The 21,119-nt window shown below is 39.0% G+C and overlaps 1 protein-coding gene and 1 pseudogene across 2 annotated transcripts in view; both read right to left on the reverse strand.

Moving 5' to 3' along the window:
* FMN1 (formin 1) overlaps positions 1–21,119 on the reverse strand; it is a 421,043-nt gene that overhangs the window by 62,690 nt on the left and 337,234 nt on the right. The window lies entirely within an intron of this gene.
* On the reverse strand, positions 3,086–3,460 carry LOC119472815 (annotated as a pseudogene).

The raw sequence follows: 21,119 nt of genomic DNA on the forward strand, positions 1-21,119 counted from the left end.
AGTTGAAAGTGTTAACAAATCTGAACATTTCTCTAAAACCTGAGACATCCAAGCATGTTTTTTTGAAGGTCTCCATCGAGAACACCATTTACAAGTAAATTCTATAAAGAAAACCTATATGAAAATACCAGAGATGAACCAACTGCTTTTTTTCCCCTAAACTCTTAGCAAATGATCTAAGGGCTTACACATATTAAAAGCCTCAATTTCACCTTCTGGAATCAAAAGGGCAAAGGAATGTGGGCATATTCATTTAAATATGCATTTGCTGATTCCATTCTTACTATCTTGGGTTCCTCCACAAACTAAGACCTTACACTAAAAGGCAGCTACTTCTCACTGCAGCAGGCATTTGAGAACGATCACTCTTTATCATCTCCCCCCGACCCTTCCCATGTTTTTCCTGATTCTCGGACCCTCCTGGCATTTATTTCCAAAGCAATTCTATTTGCTTCCGCCAACTTGGGTTAGTTGTGCCTGGACCCTAGCATGTCTGCTTTGTCATACTCTGATGAAAAGCAAATTACTCTTGGATGGTAAATTCTTAAACTTCTTTTTGGTTCTTCAGAAAAAAATTAAAAATTATATTTACATTAATATCAACCAAGATATTCGATCCATCTCAGGATCCTACGTCCCTTAACCAGCAAGCTGATAAAGCTGCCTAACTCCTTAGTCAACCTCTCCTCTCATGGTGTGTGGAACAGAACTTGGTCTCCCTTGGTCCTCAGTAGTTGCAAATTGAGGAAGACCTTAATTACATATAAACATGTTTCCACCCTATGTTAGCTCTGTTCCCTTGCGCTTTCATTTCAAGCTGCTTCAAGGAGGAAAGAGACAGACAGATAGAACACAAACAAAAGACAAAAAGCAGAAGCCCAAGCCTAAATCAAGACTATTAATAGTTCCTACAAACAAAGAAACCAACTGCCATCACCCAAGCTCTATTCACCTAGCTCTTCCTTTCTCCAAATGTGGCTGAAACTCACCTCTCTTTTAGCCCTCTTTTGCTCCCACTGTTATAATTTTCAGCCATTTTACCCCAGAAAAGGCAGCCTCATCAAGAAGTGAGCAAATAAAGGTAATCTAGGTAGGACCTGTCTTTGAACAAACACGTTTCCATCTTTTTCTTAGTTCAACTGATCTTGAAAACAGAATCACTGTTTAAAGGCAAGAAGCCAAGCCCTAGTTACCACTGATCACCTCGGTTAATTTGGGAATGGGTGCTTCATATTCACCACATAGAGGAGTCTAAGGCTTTTATTCATTTAAACCCTTCAAAATGCTAACATAATGATATCAAAAACTTTTAAAAGTTTTGCCATTCCCAAGCTGCCATGCAGTTGGCTTTGTGGCTTGAGACACACTCAAAAGGCATCACCTTTGTTAGAATTTGTGAATTTGAATTAGGTTGGGTTTGTTTGGAAGTGAAGCAACATCAGAAAATTCAGTCTTTCTTCCTAAAAGCATAAGTCTGTTATCCCATGAGGAAAAGCTGGAGCAGAGGGCAGGGCACAGGGATGTCACCCAGCTCTGGCTGGGATACATGTCAGGCCTGACCACGTAATCAGATACTCATGAGCAAGGGAAAGCAGACTATCCAGATAAAATGAAAACTGATTTTAAATAAGAGGCATCCCTTATTTTGTTTGTTATTTCTTCTAAATCATGGCTCTAAAAAAATAAACTTAGGATTATTTTCCTCTTCCAAACTGAAACATCTTTTTCTTCCTGGCTTAGACCACCAACCAGGTTTCTGCCACCGGAAGTGGGGAAATAACTGGATATTCTTTGAGGAAGCCTGATCATATGCCCTATTATCCCAATTTTCAAACCAAAGACGCTTGGAGATGAAGACGCATTTTTTGGTGTGTGTTCTAAGTTGCAACCTCAAAAACTTGGCAGTTTTCTCATCATGGACTGTGATTTCCACGATGTGATGGTTTGGAAGGGTTTGTTTTCAAATAGATGTTACGGGTAACTCCATGGGAATTCTATTTCAATCCCTCTGAGTTGACAACCTTACCTTCTTAAGTGTAACTTTGGTGTTCAGATGACCTTGGGACCCAGACAAGATTCCCAGTGGTAAATGTCTGTCTGGTACAAAGTGGGAAGGCAGAAAGTGAAGCTTGAAAGTCATGAAAATAAGAAGGAAAGAGGTTTTCATGCATTATCTTTCTCATTGTTTTTTTTGAGACAGGTTCTCAATCTGTCACCCAGGCCAGAGTGAATTGGCACAATCATGGCTCATGGCAGCCTTAATCTTCCAGACTCAAGTGTTTGTCCCACCTCAGCCTCTCTGTACCTGGGACTACAGGTGCATGCTACAACGCCCAGCTAATTAAAAAAAAAAAAATTACAAGGTGTGGTCTCCCTATGTTGCCCAAGCTGGTCTTAAACTCCTGGCCTCTAGTGATCCTCCTACCTTGGCCTCACAAACTCCTGGGATTACAGGCATGAGCCACTGCACCTGGCCCACACTGTTCTTTTAGTTTACATTTAGGAGGATAGTACAGTTCACATTTTATCATTTTTCACTGGTTCTATTTAGGTCAGTTACAGTAGCAGTAATTCATATTCTAACTTAGCTTTACCTGAGCAGCTCCTTCTCCCCTTTTAGTACTACGAACGCCTGCATGCTTTGTCCCTAGAATCGAGGCCTTCATATTTTTTTCTCCCTAAGTTGTATATGTCTTACAAACTTGTAAAATGAATGTAAATGAACGTAAAACTTTCCCCTTGCTTGGTGAAGAACAAGAAGACACACCCATTGCTTGAGCTATACATACCCCTCAGTGACTCTTTTTTAAGAATGCAAAGTAACTTATTTTTAAACTGTTAAAATCTGAAAACAAGGTAGCCTATGTTAAATAATATTGTTTCCAAAGCTGAATGTGCTCACTGGGAGCCCAGTTTTTCTGCTTGAAATACAAACATAACTTTCTGACACTGGTAGGTGGGAACACTACTGTTTGATCTGATTAGATGAACAGATAGATCTCAGTTGGTAACATCCCCCCCCTTTTTTTTCCCCCGTTGGTAAGGGTTTAAAAAACTCTAGAATATATCCATTCTTTTTTTAGTTTTACACTGACAGTTTCATCCCAAAAGTTTCCTGGGAGGCATAGACCGTGTACAGGAATCCATCTTCATCCTTCTCACTCTCCTACACCTCTGAGATCGGTGTGAAAACACTCACCATGCTGTGTCTGTTCACCATCAGGAAGAAGGTTTGATTAGCATTGAGCTGTAAACACTTTCTAATTATCTTGATGAGCTCACTCAGGTTGCTAGGGTAAGGTATAAGAAACATCATTTTATACAGGACAGGAAACTGCTTCTTCCCCTTGTATCGTTCTGTTACTACTGGGGTTTGGGATGGATGCTGCTCTCGGGTAAGTCGGACATCTACTTTTTGTTGGGAGGTGTGGTGCAGCTTGAAGGTCTTTTCTGATGGCATGGTGCAGGGGTCTGGGAGGTGGCAGGGACACAAAGGTTCTGGTGGCTACTGGGGTTGGCAGCAGCAGTGAATCCAACTCCAGTGACTGACTTTCCTTGTCTCCCTCAGTCTATTTATTATACACTTGATCAATAAGAAAGTCTCAAGTTTCTAGGTGCCTCAGGGATCCCAGTGCTAAGGCAAGGGCTTCATGGACTGAGTCCTGAAGCCATCTCATGTTTAGAGATTGGAAAGATGAAGAACCAGCCTAAAGACTAAGGAATACCCATGAAATAGGGAGAAGACAAAAGAGGGTAGGGCCTAAAGCAAAGACAAGGAGTTTTCAATCCATCACTTGATCAGATGTATCTAACGCTCCTGAAAGGCAGAGTAAGATTTTGTGTCAGATATATAGGGGCTTTGAGGCTAAAATCGTGTCTGATTCATTCTTTTTTTTCCTCAGTCTCACATATAGTAGATTAATTATAAATGCTGAACAAACAACTGAAAAAGAATAGTAGCGATTGGTCACAGAGAGAGGGATGTGCTCTCTGTTAATTCCTTGCCCATCAACAAATGTCCATCCTAGGGCAAAATGGGAAAAGGACGATCACTTCCATAGTCCTCATGCTGAAAGGATCCCAAGTGCTGTTACCTTATCTATGCAGCAAGATTCTGAGGAACTTCAAAGTTTGAGGAGGCAGAGGTGGAGGGCTCGGGGAGGAATGAAGGCAAGAGGGAAAGGGATGAACAACAACCACAGAAGGCCAGCATGTTCACAACTATGCTGGCCAAACATGGTGATTCCTGAATATGAAGGAATCTGGAGGGCAAGACACAAGAAACCAAAAACATAAGTGGGCGGAGGAGATGCTGAGAGAAAACAGAAAGCTATGAAAGAAGGCAGAGCTCAAACTGAGGTAAGAGAAAAAATTAAAAGCAGAACGGAAGAAAGAAAAACAACCGGAGGAGGTGATGCCAACGTACGGAAAAAGAGCAAAGGAAACACAGGGCCGTCGCCTTATGCTCAGAACAGTCTGGGTACTGAGCGACTGGAGCCTGATTTCTGTGTGTCTCAAGAGGAGACAAATAGCAGTTTGAGGGGAGCCTCTCAGCATTTTGGATCCAAGAGGAAAACATACCAGGCGCGGTGAAATGCTCAAGTAAACACAGCAGCAGCCGTGGGGCCTAATGGCAGCCTCAGTCCTCTCCTGGCCTCCAGCCTGTGTGCACAACACACATGCCCGCTTGAAGGGGGAGGGCAAAAATACCCTGCAACTGGGTGACCTCTGTTGTCAGCATTTGGCTAATTAAGGAAAGATATTACCTACAGTTCTCTATGCCTTGGTCCTACTTCCTGCTCATTAAAAAATGGTTTAATGTGAAAAAAATCAAGGCAACAGATTCCAAATTATAATTTTTTCTCCAAAATGAGCTGAATGGCAGTGGCTGTTGCCAAAAACGCTTGAACAATAAGATTGTGACATAAAGACTAAAATCTAAACAACATGAACAAATCTTGAAAGCCAAGCCGTCCCTATTATCTCATGCTTGCACGACGATAGTCCAAAAGATGAGTGATGAGTCTCCATTTGTTCAAGCAGAGCAGCAGTCCAAGGCTCTGACACAGCAACTAATTGTCTGCTTGTTTACACAGCCCAGAGATGGTGACTGGACAAACAGCTCATTTCCCTTGAAACTGGACCAAACTGGGAGGAGCCTATCAGGAGTGACACAGGAGGACTAGGAAGAACTCTCATGGGAACGTGCCTCCAGATCAAAGCCAAGGACAAGCAAGCCAAGCAAAGACTGGTTTAGGCGGCTGGCTTCCCATAGGCAGCTTCAGGTCTACCACTTTCTGTGCCCTGCCCACCCTCTCCCAGCAGAACTGGAACCCCACTCCCTGAGGCCAGGACATGTTGAGCCATTCACATAAGTCTCAACCAGGCTAACCTCCAGGCCTTGGCAGCAAGGACAGAGTTGTGTTCAGGTTAACTTCTAGCCCTTCTGGACTTTACTTGATGCTTGCCATTTGCTACACTCTTTTCCATTTTAGTGTTCTCCTTGTCTCATAGACTGGACTGGAAACAACCTGAGGACAAGGGACTTGACCCTGGATTCTACAGCAGGGCACTTTACATGTGAAGGGCCATTAGCCAGGAAGTGCTTATGGTTGTTAATGATGATGAGCTACTCAGAACATAGTTTCTTTTATTTGCCTACATCAGAAGCTTGGCTTCTTGAGACAAGACCCAGACTTCTCAATTATACTCTCGGCAGGCTGTGGAAATCAATAATGGCTCACACCTATCAGTGTCCTGGAAATAGGATTCAGAAAAGATTCTCTTGAGAATCTATTTCTCCTCAAATAAGATTAGGCTTAAAAAACCAACTTCTCTACTGCTTAGCTCACAGGTATTGCACTAATGGCAGCAATACAGTCATGAAGTGGGAAGCAACAATTTTTAAAATCCTTGTTAAGTTGCTTATAATTATCCAGAACTAAGGTACACTGAAGAATCATATACTTAATGGGAGGGAGATCTACATTGTTAATTCAATAAGACTGATTTCAGATTTTTCCCTGTGAGCATGTGCAGAGCCACATATTAGCAACATAAGAAACTATTGTTGAACAATCCCAAGAAGTGATGACTCCTCCCTGGGAGAAATGGAGCCCTGGAATCCGAAGCAGAATGAGGTGGGGGCAGCTTAAGGTCTGTGGGTGAAACTCAGCCCTGCTCTAGGGCACTGCTCACCCATTAACTTGGCTTCCTCTTGTCATTGCTGTGTTTTGGCCCTTAGTGAGCATCTGTTTGGCTCAGATTTAATCAGACTGAAGGGACTATGGTGGTGAGAGGGCAGAGAAAGCTGGAGGAAGAAATGGCTCTTCTTTGGAGAGAACTGAGGACTAAGTCACCTCCAGGATGACCTTATTCTCTGGAGGAGCCACAATATGATATTATTTGAATATCTAGCTGCAGGCAGCTCTATTTTTCTCATAGCACTACTAGAGAGGATTGTAATCATCTGGTATCACCATATTCAAGATACTACCGAGGACCTAACAGCATGGCTACAACCTCTTATGTCTGCATATAACAGCATACAAATGACCAAAATCACTTTGCTTCAAAAAACAGTGTGAAAGGCATTTTAGAGCATGTGGGATTCTACACACAGACAAGTACCAGGGATCTCAGAAGCTTGGCTATTTCATTCAGTGCCAAGGAGGCAAAGATGGGTACAGGCAGTCATGTGGGCAGGAGGCAGTCCTTGGATGATTAGCACAGGTGTCCAGGAGGGGAGGGGAGGGTATGGAAATGGTACAAACATGAGAGAAAGCTGTGCCAGTGGGTCACCATGCCCCAATCATACAGAACATTGAGTGGGCTGTAACTGTGGACAACTGAAATACCAAAAAGAAAATGTGCACACACTGGTTACATTCTAAATGGGAAGAAATTATTGTTTAAAGAAGAGAAGTGCTCACTCCACCCTCCCCAGTGTTTGGAAGATAGACACAGGAGTGTCACACAGTACAAAAGGTTTGTATTATATGGAAAGAGGGACTTACATGCAGAAGCAACATTCAAAAACAAATCACTGACATCTATCACAGTTTATCCAGCCAGTGGTTTTCTTGATCCCTTTCACTATTACTTTAGACATTTTAGCTTGGAACTTCTCCCCCCATTTTCCTGACAGCTCATTGATCTTGGATTGGATCATCACAGTTCGTGGGAAGCAATATAGGCTACTTTTCTAGCTTATTCCTTCTTAGATGCCTCTTGGATGTTGTCCATTTAATATGTTTGAAAAATACATAGAGACAAAACACATAGTATTTTAATCTCAGAGTAAATGTCGTGTGTCCCTGGAGAAGAAGTCTGATAGATCCAAGGGAATCATTTCATCTTTTTAAAGTAAGGCTTGTATTTCAAATTGATCCACCTGGAACATGTAATCAAAACCCAAGAACTTTAATATAAATGTCAGATTCTGTCTTCTTATCTATATTTTTGGGAACATAACATTGGTAGATAAACTAATTGAAAAAAAAATTTTCAATGTGATTTAGAAATGGCTTTTAACTATTTCTACACATTATCACTCCATCTCAGAAGAAGCACAATAGAAAACTGCAGCAAATGGGACTTCATATTAAGTCCTATGAAATATATCCTGGCTGAGGTGATGGTTCTTGTGTGCTAAAGCAGGCATGTAACATGTGAGTCATGGATTTTTGGAAATGGGTTCGTGAGGCTAGTATTTATGAAGCTGTATATTTCCTCTCATGTAGTAACACACACAGTGATTAAGGAGAATGAGAAAATCCCATTCCCTGGAAATACCATCCATCCTGAAGAAGTTATGAGAACCAAAATCCATTTGTATTTTGCTATTTCTCTGACCCTTAGAGATTATACCAATCTATTTTCCTAGGGCAAGCACAAATGGTCAGTTTTATAAATCTTGATGGACTAAGCCAAGTAAAAGCCAGAGCCTACTAGTTAAGAGTCCAGATATCAGCAGATACAAATCTGAGGAACAATCAATTATATACTGCGGTAGCTTGTCTCCAAGACGTCCATCAGCTCTTTCCTTCCCTGCATGTTTGTGCTGTTCTTTGAGAGGTGGTATCTACTGCTTCACTCCCTTAAAACTGGGCTGGATTGTGACTTCTTTGAACAACAGTGACATGTTTCATCCCCAGTGTTTGAGAGAATAGGCACTTTCTAATTGCTTTTTCTTAGAACATTTCCTCAGGAGAAAGCCAGTAACTATGTAAGAAAGCTAACTACTGTGACATCGCCATGCTATGAGAAAGCACAAGCCATGTGGAGTGATTGCATGGGCTCTCAGAGATGCTCAGCCAAGCCCCACCCTCCATCTACCCAAGTCAAGAATCTGCAGCCTACAGATGATTTCAATTTCAGCCATAATCTAACTCCAACCCCCCAAGAGACCTGAAGCAAGAACTAGCCAGTAAAGTCTAGTCAACTCATTGAACTGTGAGAGACAGGCATATATTGCTTTAGGCTACTAAGTTTTGAGGTGGTTGGTTATGCACTGTGGATTCCTATTGCCAATCGGCTATAATAAATGTACATTCCAGAGGCACAGACTGTGTTCATTTTGCTCATCATTGTATTTATAACATGCAGCACAGTGCCTAGAACATAGAAAGCCCTAAACTAATAACACGTAACAATTTGAGAGTTTATCTGAACTAGTATGAAAGACAGACCCATAGTCAACTGGCTGACATTTTTTTAGCAAGTTTGATGGCCACAATAACCTTATGGTAGTGGTATTACTATCTCTGTGTTTGAGATGGGGGAACCTCAACCTTTTTTTTTTTTTTTTTTTTTTTTTTTTGAGAAAGTAAGTTTCCCAAGCTTAGAAGGGTAGGGGAGAGATTTGAACTCGATTTGTGCAATTCTAAAGCCAGTCTTTGTTTATTATAGTCTCCCAGGAGATTACACCAGAAACAATGAGAAAACAATTTGAAAGAGATGCAAAACCCACCCCTTGAATCTTAGCCAGGACTATCTAGCTCCATTAATTGCTGTCAACGCGCTGGAACCTATTTCACCACATGAAGCTCAGACGAATTACAGTTAATGCCACAGTCATGACTACAGGCTAGAAACCAATGCCAGAGGAAGCTTAAGCTAAAGAAAGCAGATGATCACGCACATATATTATGTTAGCAATTAGGCTTAATCCTAGAATTATGAAGCCAAAGGGAATGTATTAAAGAGAGAACAGTGCCCTCCTGGGAAGAAGAGCAATTTCAAATAGACTTTTTAGTGGCTTTCTACATTACCTACTTGAATATATTATGCTCCCTTAGAATTACTATATTACAATTACTCATGCCACATTTTATTTCAGCAAGGAAATGGGATAGTGCAATGAGCTCAGTGGGCAGATGGTTTGGTTATTTCAATGAATAATTTGCATGTCAAGAAGTTGGTGGATGCTAAGATGAAAGGGGAAGTGGTAAATAGCAAAGGTCTCGATGCCTGGCTCTGAGATGGACTAAGGATGAGCTATCAGGACTGGCACTTCACTTCTACAAGTTGAGCACTCAGGCTTTGCTAAATTTATAAAAACACATGAACTAATGTTACATATTTCCTATAATGAGAAAACCAGTTTATCTTTGTTTAAAACAGTTCTGATCTACTCAAATATACATTTTTAATTTTCACTGAAAAATGTTATAATTCAAAATTTAAATATAAAAACTGGGAGGGAAGGTAGATCTTTGTTTCTTCTCACTTCAGAAAATTAATAAAACCATCAAGAATCAAATAATCACATTCTCTAGCCTCAGCTTACAACTTTTAAAAGGCTGTTTCTCAATAACTGGAAAAGCAAATTCTCATTATTCTCCCAATCTGTTTGAAAGCAGAGTTGGAGTGTTACAGTGATTAACAGTTATCAAGGCCCATTAAGGTTGTTAATTATAGGGGCATTTACTATCATTTTCCATCATTTTAGCTGCTAAGACAGGATCTTTGTAGATCCCAAGGATCATGTGTTTGCAGTTCAATTCAACAGCCACTAGGTGGTAATATTGTTGATTTTGGTAGCCATGAGGTGTGATCTATCAGACCTGCCCTCTTAGATGGAATTATGTACATCCCTTAAATGATTAGGATGTAACTATAAAAATTATATGTTGAAATTATACCTTATAATTATACCTTAAAATGTTAAAATATTTTAATTGTGAAAAATATAATCCTATATAAAAGCTCCATGCATATCTGGTACCTTTTAAACTTATGCTAATTCTACTTACCTTTTACTCTAATTATATATATATGATTATCTTCAAAGTATACTCATAACAAAAAAAGTGTCATGTCCTAGAGAAACACAGCTTATATTCATTGCTTTGGCTTATTTTTAGAGGAGATGAAAAAGATGCACATAAGTTTCCTTCTAATAGTTAAGACCTTCCACTATAGTAAATAATTATCTGCCACTTGAACTTGGAACCACAGCTATTTGCACCGCTGGGTAAGTAAAACGTCTATGATTAACTTTCTGAGACACAGTACCTGAACAATCTGATAAGATTTGACAAAGTGACATAACAGCAGGAGCGGCTGATAGACATAGTGCCAGGTTCTCTGCTAACTGCTCCACGTACGTTAGTCCTGGTTTCCTACTAGAGCTGTCACAATTCCTTTAAGGCCAAATGAACTCAGCAGAAGAAACACACCTGTATTATTTGAAATAATGAAAAGATCTTTCCCAAATTGGACATCGTCTACAAAACTATGTATTATATAACATGTATTCTGCACAATAACTCCCAGAAGGCAATACAGGTGTTCTATTATGAAGAAGACAATAACTGTATAAGTCAAAGAGAGGTCATGTGACAGCACCTTTGATCAATCACTGATAGAAAACATTGCCATAGTTGTCAAGAATCCAGAGAAAGTGGTGGCTAGGCCAATAATTACATGAAACAATTTATTATAAAAACAACTATTACGCAAGATGCAGAGCTCAACATAGATTCCATAAAATACTTAAATACTTGTCACTGCAGTTCCTTACTAATTACAATGGAAACTTTGTTACTATTGGGAAAGGTAAAAGAGGATCTCTATTAAGACCTCAGAAAAGGAATCTCTGAGGTTAAGGTTTTACCCAAGTTAAGGCAAATCTGCTATTCTGATACTTTTCTTTTATAGATGGTGAAACAAAATGCTTATTTCTGTTTACCCATAGGGTCATGGGACTCAGAGAAACTGAACGGTTCTCTAAGTTAGTAGGGTGGCACAGTAACAACTCTGGGATTGAGCTCACAATGACCTTGAGTAAGTTACCGAGACACTCAGACTGTTTTCTTATCCTGAAGTTAGGAATGAAAAACTCAGTTTCAAAGGATTGCTGCAAAAGTTAAATGAAGTACTATGTACCTATTGAAGTCAAGTAGCACGCCCCCCAATCCCCCTACCCACACACACCGGAACCAAAAAGTCAGGAGGGAAATTTTCAATACATTAGTGTTTTTCACAGAGGGTCAAAGTGGGATAATAAGAATGCCTTAAACATAACACATTGTATTTATTAAAGCTTTATAGTTTATATGGTGGTTTCCTATGTATGTTACCTAATTTCATCTTCATAGTGACACTGTGTGCTAGATATTACTATTCCCATTTTACAGACAAGAAAAAAAGATTCCAAGAAATTTAAAATCCTTTATAAAATCAAACAGAAAGGTTAAGTGGTGAATCCAGTGTTCAAACCCAGGTCTTCTAACTTCAAGCACAATGCTCTCACTACATTCAGAACACTTAAAAACATAACACTTTATTGTGCCTATCGTTATAAAACTGTATTACATACTTAAGAATTTGTTAAGAGGGTAGAATTCGTGCTAAGTATTCTTACTAAAATAATAAAAGTTGTATGGATGTAGACAAAAGTATTGCTTAATCTAATTAAACTAAAGAGATACTGCATAGCAAAAAAAACTAGCATCAGAGTGAACAGGCAACCTACAGAATTGGAGAACATTTTTGCAATCTACTCATATGACAAAGGCCTAATATCCAGAATCTACAAGGAACTTAAATTTACAAGAAACAACCCCATTAAAAAGTACACAAAGGATATGAACAGATAATTCTCAAAAGAAGATATGTAGCCAACAAACATGAAAAAAAGTTCAACATCACTGATCATTAGAGAAATGCAAATCAAAACCACAATGAGATACCATCTCACACCAGTCAGAATGGCGATTATTAAATGAAAGTCAAGAAACAACAAATGCTGACAAGGCTGTGGAGAAACAGAAATGCTTTTACACTGTTAGTGGGAATGTAAATTAGTTCAACCATTGTGGAAGGCAGTGTGGTGATTCCTCAAGGACCTAGAACCAGAAATACCATTTGACCCAGCATTCCTATTACTGGGTATATACCCAAAGGAATACAAATCATTCTGCTATAAAGATGCATGCACACGTATGTTTACTGCAGCGCTATTTACAATAGCAAATACTTGGAACCAACTCGAATGCCCATCAATGATAGACTGTATAAAGAAAATGTGGTACATATACACAATGGAATACTATGCATTCATAAAAAAATTAGTTCATATTCTTTGCAGCTCCAGAGTCTCATCAAACTATCTTGGATTCTACCATGATGAAAGGGAAATTAAGAGATTACCCAATAACACCATAATGAGGTTGTCCTTAGTAATACTTGAATTCTTAGACAGTTAAGGGGCTTACTCAAAGTTGTAAAAACCAGTTTAAGGTACAATCCCCTGTTCTACCAAGGCAAGCAAATAATCTGGTTCCATAAGTTTGGAAAGATGTAGGGGTGTGTGTGTGTAAATATCTGCTGCAGCTGTAGCAGAGACCATGTATGAGTTAAGATATTATTTGTAAGATAAGTATCATCTCCAAACCCGACCACTATTTTCTCTCTTCCACTTGCATGTAGTTCTGAGACAGTGTTTAAAAACAGGAGACAAGGCCGAGTGCAGTGACTCACGCCTGTAATCCCAGCACTTTGGGAGGCTGGGGTGGGTGGATCACTTCAGGTCAGGAGTTCAAGGAGACAATCTTCAAAAAATTAGAATTAAGGCCTAAAATGCAAATACCCATGGAAGAGGTCAGATCCTGACAATGATCTTAAGATACAAACGACTGAGATTTGGTTCTTAGTGATTAGGCTTAAAGGATGGTCTGTGTCGGGGTAATCTGAGATAAGATCTTTACTCTCTGACTTTGGTACGTTCATCAAAGTGTACATTGAAGCACCCGTGTAATGAAGAGCCTAAATGAAATAAAGAACAGGATTATGGCAACAAGAAAAAAGGAGGAATAGGTAAACACCCTACATAGTAGAGGCCTCTTCTTGACCATAGTGTGAATTAGGGTTCCTGTTATTTACCTAATAATAACATCACAAAAGTGTGATGCCTGAAACTGAAGTGATGATAGAACCATGAGCAAAATAAGTAAAGTCAATCCAAATCAAGGAGAAAGAACTGAGGGGCTCCAGCAGATGCGTGTGTGTGTGTGCACGTGTGTGTATTGGACTGTCTTGAGCTCTCGATGCCTTTAAATATTTCCATTTTTTTCATTGATTGGGAGGATTCCATTGGATAGAGCTATCCAGAGCGAAGTTGACGAATGGAGTCACAGGAAAGAAACCAAGGTACTAGCTCATGGATCTGGCTCCATAAGGGACCTTCAGATTTCCTTTTAAGCTGTCTGGTCCAGCATCCACCAAAAGTAATGAGGCTTCGAGTAAGACCATTTGGTTTCCAATTCTAGATTCAGGTGGCTAAGGGACTCCAGTTGGTACATCAATGGAGAAGCAATGAATAGGAAGCAGAATCTTGGGGGAGCAGGGAATGTGAAGTGCAAAGTACTATAGAAAGTTGTTTTTCAAAAAAAATTTTAATATTTTAAGAGGTATTCATTGGTTAAAACACTCAAATTTATGAAAAAGCTGCACATACTTGTGAACCTCATCTATTTTCTACCTGCTACAGCAATGAACCTATTTAATTAGTTTTATGGGTAATAGCCTAAATATTTGACAATAACATAGGTACTAACTAGCAGAACAGACAACCCACATGGGTGTTATGGTGAGGACCACCTGAGTATCATTCTTAGGTTAGTTCTTATTTGTTCTCACTGTTAGGCAGTATTCATTTTTTGCTTCATCTATCTGAATGGTAAGATAATATACCTAATAATAACATAACTACTCTTCTAACACTTGCTTTTATTCACTTAAACATATATATTAGGGATCCTTCCATGGCAATACATACCGACTTTTTTTCAAAAAATAGAAAACCCAGATGTTTAGTATTCCATTGTATGGAAATACCATAATTTCGCAGCTCCATTACTGGATAGTCATTAGAAACTGACTTTGGGGGAAAACATGGGCCTTTAGCAGAAATTTCTGGAAAAACAAACAAAACCCTCTAACCCTTTCAGATAAAAGCCTACTTAATAGACCTCTGATGAAATAATTTTTTCTTTTTTCTTTCTGGAGACGGTCCTACTCTGTGGCCCAGGCTGGAATGCAGTGGCATAATCTAGTTTCACTGAAACCTCTGCTTCCCAGGTTCAAGAGATTCTCCTGTCTCAGCCTCCAGAGTAGCTGGGACTATAAGTGCACACCACCATGCCCAGCTGAGTTTTGTACTTTCAGTAGAGATGGGGTTTCACCATATTGGTGAGGTGTCTCGAACTCCTGACCTCAGGTGGTCTGCCCACCTCTGCCTCCCAAAGTGTGGGGATTACAGGCATGCGCCACCACACCTGGCCAAATAGCTTTATTCATCTTCCAAGGGTTACTGCTATGTTACTTAAGTGATCTGGAAGTCACAAGAGATTACCTTAATTCTTGGCTATCTGATGATCTCTGGAAGCATGCCTGTTGGTATTTTCTTGAGTAGCAGTGAGGTATATAAGAACCCATTTTGGCTCATGGAGAGTGCATGTTCTCCAGCCATATTTCTTCTTTCCACAAGCTTTGTAAAGAATGTCAGAATTATTTCCTCTCGCAAGTTCCATTGCTCAGATTACTGACCTTTCCTGATCTCTGTAACCTTAGTGGTTGAATATGGCAATTCAGATAGTTTTGTTTCTACATTTCTAGGGGTTGAGGAGATTACATAACAACCTGCTCTTATTTTGCAATTTAGAGATTTAAGTATGGCCTTTGTCAATCTAAACTGACTAAAGTATTTACTAAGAATAGATTATACGCATATGCCCAACATAGAAAGATGATTCTATATCCAGGAGATCTGACCACAGAAATGTATTATAAACCAAAAATATACCTCACCAGATCCTGAGACAATTCAGCAATTCTGAAAGGCTTTAAACAGAAAACCCAAGGAGAGGGGAACAAAAACCCTCTAGGTACTTTACACAATTTAAGATGTTTGTTCATAAATTCAAAAAATACTTATTAACACCTATCATGGGACAGGCTGAGCCTATATTAAGTTGGGGCAAGTAAGTGAACAGGACAAAACAGATACAGTCCTGGCTATCATGGACTACTCATCTATTTATAGAATTCTTTTTGCATTCAATGTAGAAAATCGGAATTACTGCTTTTGTTTATTTTAAGCCTGGTAAATTTATTTTTTACTAGAAAACAGATTTAACTTTTATTTTAGGTTTGGGGGTACACATTTTTGTTTACATAGGTAAACAAAAATAATTTTTGATATTAAGAATATCTCTAATCTCAGCTGGTCAAAGAAACTTAGAAAATAGTTTCACAGACTGGGGCTAGAATAGCTCATGGAGAATCATTTAGAAATTGGCTCCATTCATGGTTGCCAAAGTGATACTAATGGAGAAAGAGATAAGGCCAAGTGTGGGAGAGTGCTGGGATTAGAGCCAGTTTTGGTTCCAGCCCTCCCTGCCAAAGCTATAAATACAAATGACCAATTTAACAGCATGGAAAGACCACCTACAAGATCTATACCTGGGATCTAATCAGTTGCTCTGCGCCTTCTTTTAATTATAGGATCCCTGCCATGTTTACTGGGACTTTTAATGTGGGCATCACGTTTTTGAAGGCCATATCATTATGACCATGTTTGATCTGAGGGTGGGAAAAGTAGGAGCTCACAAAACGCCTGCACAAGGTTATTCTGAAGTAAGCTATAAACCAGCTTCAACAAGAGCCAACTGCAGGGGGGAAAAAAAAAACAAACAAACAATAACATGTAAGAAAAAAGGCATGGATATCATGGAGTTTGCAACCCTGCCAAGTGTGCCATTAAAATCACTTTCAATTCTGCTCAGAAAATGAAATTCATTAAGAAAAAGTACCACAGTTTTGTCAAATAACACCATATATGGGCATTCTGAGAAAAGAATGATAAAAGACATAAGGATAAGGACATCATCTCCATTTGAGTGTGGCAACAGGATATGATTTATAAAAGAAAAATCATCAGGATCATTAAGAGCTGAATTGCAGCTTATGTAAAAATAATCCTGAGTCACAACGCATGTGACTTCTGAGGCATAAAGAACACAATTGCTTAAAATTTGATGAGTGATAAGAATTCTAATAGAGAATTAGCTTTCTTGCAAAACACTCTGTATATGCTGTGCTATAGAAGTACAGAAGTGTCTTTTCTCAGTTACATTTATTATATGATATCCTGTGCTCAGATACTCTGATACTTCAGGTTTTGTCTCATTCTATACCCTTTTCTTTGGGTCATCTCATTTCTTCCTATGACTTGAACTGCTACCGTTAGAGTCACATCTCGTTCTCTCCCATGAACCCAGCATCTCTACCTCTGTGTCTCATGTGTACAAAGTTAACAGGTCTAAAGTTGACCTCACTGATTTCCATCTCAAATCTAGTCTTCCTCATCAGCATCCAGCCAATTATCGAAGCAAGAAAAAGGAATTATGCTGTTCTCCTTTGTTTCATTTTATATATCCAATTATTCTGTTCTGTAATGCCTAAAACAGCCCGTTACTGTTTACAAATACGTCCTTTCTTTCTTTCTTTTACTGCCATTGCTTTGTTTTAGAGGCAGCACCTTGCTCTGTTGCTCAGGCTGGAGTACAGCAGTGTACTCATAGTTCACTGTAGCCTTGAACCCTTGGGCTCAATCAAGCAAGCCTCCCACCACAGCCTCCCAAGTAGCTGGAACTACAGGCACCACGCCATCGAACTAATTTTTGTAGAGATGGGGTTCCACTTTGTTGCCCAGGCTGGTTTCAAAGTCATGGTCTCAAGTGACCCTCCTACCTTAGCTTTGCCATTGCTTCTGCTCAAATTCTTCACTAATCTGTTACTTTTCTGTTTTTTGATATTACTGTTAGTTGTAATGTATTTCTTAGCAATAACAAAAAGCAAAGTGATACATCCTCCCCCCCCCAAAAAAAAATGCACAAACCAAAACAATACAAACAAATCCAACATAATCATGTCACTCCTGTACACATTATTTTTCAATGTTAGATGCTGCCTGTCAGACAAAGTTCAGATTCTTCAGCAAGTCATATTATGACTCTTATCTCCTTTTTGGTCATGTGTTCTTCTCATATGCCTTGTGATCTAGCCACACTAAGTCACTTGCCATTTCCAAACACATCATGTCTTTCATCCTTCTGAGACTTGCAGTGTTTTCCTCTGCCTGGAATGCCTTTCGTAGCCTGTCTGCTGAGAATTTCTAATCCTCAATTTCCTCATCTGTATAGCAGGGTGGTAATCGTACTCACTTCAAAGGATTGTCATGGTGACTAATAAGTTGCTCTGTTCCCCATGGTATCTAGCAGATAGAAGCACTCAGTAAATGTTAGTTAGCACTATCACTGTCGTCATTATTATTTTGCTCTTTTTCAAGTCTTAACAAAAATATCTCCTTTGCTGAAAGTCTTACCTAAAATTGTTGGGCATTCTTCCTCTCTGATCCTATGTCCCTAATTACAGTACCACATTACACCAACTCCAAGAGTGATAGAATTTTCACATTTTAGAGCCTCTGATATTGGGGTACATCTTATTGTCTAAATGCTGTGGCTTATGGAAGCACTTTTTCTTTCTCTATAGTACATGTAATAATGGTATTTCCTACAATAAATAATAGATGAAATACTAAAACTGTATGACAATTGTCATAGAAATTTGATTAACCATGGTGAATAGTGCATATTTGTGGTAAACAGAAAATCCTACATTTTCTATGAAACAGTGAAATATCTATGTAATAGAGGGACTACTATTTGGAACTCTAAATAGTAGCGAGAAGATATTCCATTTGTATATACTATAACTTGGCAAAAACCCAGCGCGTACATCATAGCATATTGCTGTGAATTATAATGTATTTCTTCACCACGGACCCTAAACCATACATTTCAGAACTGCAGAGGTAATAGTCTGATGAAGTAGCATGCTGTCACCGCCTTTGGTTAAGCAGTCCCACCTGAGAGCCAAACAAGGGCCAGGCCCGGAGTGCGCAGGGGGCTAGCTCGAAAAACTCTGCATTCCAAAAACTTAAGATTCAAGTTGAGAAGGCTGAGCAACAATGAGAAGAGAGTGTAGGCATGAACTGAGGAAAACCTATGGACCATGCCTCTAGACTAGTACTTTCTGACAGAAATATAATGTGAACCGCAAATATAATTAAGATTTTCTAGTAGCCACATTCAAAAAGTAGAAGAAAAATATAATTTAGCTAATATATTTTGTCAGGTTATTAGCATATTTATTAACTTACCTACAAATTAATATTAATCATGTTTTATTTAATATATCTAAAATATCACTTTACCATGCAATCAGTATAAAAAATTTGCAATAAAATATTTTACACATGTTTTTGTGCTGAGTCTTCAAAACCCAGTGTGTGTTTTACTCTAGTAACACATCTCTGTTTGCATTAGCCACATTATAGCTGCTCAAAAGCCACTTGTGGCTAGTGTCTGCCGCATTGAACAGCACCATTCTAGACTCTTTATCAAAAAAAAAAAAAATGAGTTAAGTAATGAAATAATTGTAACAGGCTATTTCAACAGTGGACTTTTGTACCATATGATATTGGGAGTGTCTAAGATTCCTACAATAGTATATATATTTTTATATTCTTAATTTTTAAACAGAATGGTAATGTTTCCTTCAAATTCATTTTGTGTCTTGTTTTGGCTGGTTTTGTTTTAAGCATAATTTGATGTTATTCCCAGTGTCCCTTTTACTTCACCTGTCGGTTAAAGACGAGCTGATTGTATTAAATTATAGACATTTTCCCACTAAGAAACTCCTTGTGAGAGGGTGTAGGAGCATACAATTAATCTTAGTACTCTCTGTCTATCACATAGCCTAACATATAGGAGGCTCAGAATAAATCTTTGAATACACATTAACAGGTGAACTAAGCTAGACAGTAGTGGCTATCAATCTGGGTTCCACACTGGAATTACCTGGAGATTAAAAAAAAAAAAAATCTGATGCCTGGTCTCACCCCAAGAGATGCTGACGATGGGTCTAGAGTTGGGCCTGGGTATCAAGATTTTTAAAAAATCTCCCGAGTGATTCTACTATATGATAGAGTTGAGAACCAGTGTTCTAGGGCTTTCTTAGAATAGCTTACTGTGGCCATACCCTTGCTCCACTGACAGAAGATCCAGTTTCCCTCACATAAATTCCCTTTCTCTGAATAGACCAGAATTGTCTTAAAAGCCCTAGTAGAGAAGAGGCTGGCACATTGTCCCAAATGAGGATTTGCAAATTCCTTTTCCAAGGTACCAGAGAACATTCTCAAGATTTTAAATCTATTCACATTTATGTCTTTTGAACAAAAAAAATAAAATTCACAATATAAGCTAGCTGCTTTGCAGAACCAGGATTCTAAGGCCATTACAGTATGTAGGCAGATAGTACCCCGACATACACATGACAACAACATTTCTAGAAATAGAATAGCAATTAAAAACAAAAATGGAATTCAAGTACACATGAGCTTCATTTCAAGTTAATTCTACATATGTAAAAAGCCAACAGTATTAACTCGGATCAGCAAAGGGAAGTATTCCATGCTTTCCTTCAGGCTACTTAGGTTACATTTACACAGTATAATGATGTATTTTTTGATAAGTCACTTATAAAACCCATCTCCTAAAGTCACATAGCACATAAGTATTGATATCTTTGCTCTCTAGATGGTTCTTTGCCTGACAGCATTTCTTCCATCATATGTGAGGTTCTGTAATGGCTGGAAGAGAAATCAGACTTCTCTTACTTCACTACAGACAACCTTTCATCATGGAGAAGGGAGCAATGGTCTCTGCACCAAGGGAGTAGCAGCTGGAATGGAGTTCCTCGGATTCATAGACTGAGAATTTCCCTGCCAATTCTCAAGCTGGTTTGGCCACACTTTATGCATTCACCCTGCTTAACAGTCTTTTGTTGATGGTGTGGTCCCATGTGGCCTTACTCAGTAATAGAAAAAGCATGTTGAGATATCCCCAAAGACTCCTGTGTGTCTTTCCTCTAGCTTTCCAGCAAGGAAGAAAGCTGCCTCAACAACCCTGCACTTGTTTTTGTTTTACATCTTAAGTTGAATTTGAGAAATTAGAATAGGAATTATCTAAAAGATATGATACTTCCATGTTCACTAACCCCAATCAACAAAAGTTCCATACTCAGGCCAAAACTGTGAAGGAAGAAAATCTGTTAAGATTTCACAATAAGTGCTGAGTCTCATGCATATCACTTCCACAGACTAACTTCAGAGGGCTGACGGGTAGCAATGATTGATGTGTGACATTCACTTGGCCCTCACTTTCCTATCCGAAAAGGAATGAAAAATATAACAGAAGTTTCCAAGTTGCTACACTCATAAAACCAGGAAGGTGATCACCATCCGCCTGTCCAGGCTGACCACAAATCGCAAACACATGACTGCATCTACCTTGCACATACATTATTTATCGGTCAACATGGGCTGAGAAATCCCTTAAGCTCCCTGAAGAGACAAAAGTTTGTCCTCAGAGAGTTTATAAAAGCCAGAGTAACATTAAAGGATTTAAAACATTAAAATGGATTTGAAAGGTGATATACAAGCTATAGGACAACTCCATCTACTTTGAGTATGTAACCACCATGGG

Source organism: Cebus imitator, unplaced genomic scaffold, assembly GCF_001604975.1.
Source record: "Cebus imitator isolate Cc_AM_T3 unplaced genomic scaffold, Cebus_imitator-1.0 Scaffold119, whole genome shotgun sequence".
In the NCBI taxonomy this organism is placed as follows: domain Eukaryota; kingdom Metazoa; phylum Chordata; class Mammalia; order Primates; family Cebidae; genus Cebus; species Cebus imitator.